Here is a 1,824-nt window from a genome sequence, read left to right on the forward strand (position 1 = left end):
TAAGTCAATAAATCAATCAAAAAGCCTCAAGCTTGGGCCTCATGCAAGCCAGCTAAAGTCAAATCTTTCATACAGTAGATAGACATAGCTTATCTCTATAGAGAGATATTTTTTACTACTCTACCACATTCAATCAAACAAACATTTCAACATTTCAATTTCAATTTTAATCAAGTCTCCCATTTAGGATTTTGAAAGGCATGAGCTGGCAGTAAAACCCAGACATGTGGTAACTTTCCCTAATTTGGATGAGCGTCTTTCTTTCATTTAAGAGGCATTTGACTGGTATACCTGCACATACACAAGTAAGGTCCCCCTCTTGAATGAAATGAATTTAGTATTTCTGTCACTCTTTTAAATGTTTGTGGTGGAATAGTACAAATACCTCTCTGTAAAGATGATTTCATGTCTCTTTACTGTAACAGAGATTTAATTCAAGCTTCAGCCCTGAGCTTCAAGCAAGGCACCAAAAAACAATTAATTTCCCTAGTTAGTTCCCCGAACTACATTAAGCTCTGACTTCCGCTAGGGATATGTAGGCATGAGGTTCACAAGGAATCTCAGCGAGCTAATAAAATACCAAAAATAGTCAGTTTGTCTGTCTGTCTGTCTTTCTTTAATCAATTCAATTCCTTCTCCTAACACAAAGGAGAAACTTTCCCAATCATTAGCAATAAACACAATCACAATGACACAGAGAAGGTTCCTGTAGAGTACTACAGATATGTAGGGTGTTTAAACACTTCCCTATGTATAACCGACCCCCCGGACTCCAGAATTTCTAGTCTAAGTGAAATCCCCACACTTAGCAAACTCTTAGGGTTTAGTTGAGATCTTTTTTTTCCCTTTCCTACCCGTAGGACAATAAGAAAGTTCGTGTGATATCGTAGGAAGAACTGAAACAAAATTCCTCCCGCCTCGGGCGCATTCTCCTTCCAAATTTCGCGTGAAGGGTCTAGCGTGCTGTCCTCCCAAGTGAAACGGGGAGGTAAAAAAAAACGACACCACAGAAAAATGGCGACTCTGCTGGGGATATAAGTGTTAAAAACCTTGGTTTTTCATCCAAACCAATGGTTGACCTGTTGCTGGTCCAGTCCCAATGAGGAATTAGGGATGCCAAATTCCCCCTCAAACAAGAGAGGTCCTGCCTAACCTCTGTGTCATATCATGTGTTTGTTGCATTTATATTTGTTTATTTTCTTTATTCTGTATCAGGAAAGGGCTTGATTCCCCCTTGTGGTGAGAAATCCTATACCCGGATTTGAGTGCAACATAAGATAGGATGGAGGATGTCTTCCCGGTGAAGACCCTCTAATCTTGGTTTCCAAGTCTACTCTTGGGATTTTCCTGGCTGGTTGTGATTAACTGCGCCAATGCATTCTGAGACTGATTTGTACCAGGAGGACCTAGAAACACATTAACCCCACTTAAAGCCTTTTTAGGACGTAGAGCAGTGATTACGAAAGTAATTGTCACGCAGATACTACACTCAGAGAAAACTCTCTTATAGATACCAATCAACGTATCTTTAAGGTTGAGAAAAAACTCTGAGACCCCTAGAACCCGTTCTACAGGTACAAAAATCCTTATCCTTAGTTTACCATTAGGGCGAGGTTTGCGTTTTGACTTCATGAACACTATACCCTTCAACGCCATGTTTGTTTAAAACTCTTGTGTGTGCATTCATGCATCATTCATTAATAACAACTAAAAACAAAAGAGAGTCTTTTTCGAGTCGTTTTTCAAGGAAACTAAATAACGAACGTTTTGAACTTCATAGAAAAAGAGAAACGGAGAAAGGACTTAAGGATCTACATCATGGAT

Source organism: Vicia villosa, linkage group LG3, assembly GCF_029867415.1.
Source record: "Vicia villosa cultivar HV-30 ecotype Madison, WI linkage group LG3, Vvil1.0, whole genome shotgun sequence".
Classification (NCBI taxonomy): Eukaryota; Viridiplantae; Streptophyta; class Magnoliopsida; order Fabales; family Fabaceae; genus Vicia; species Vicia villosa.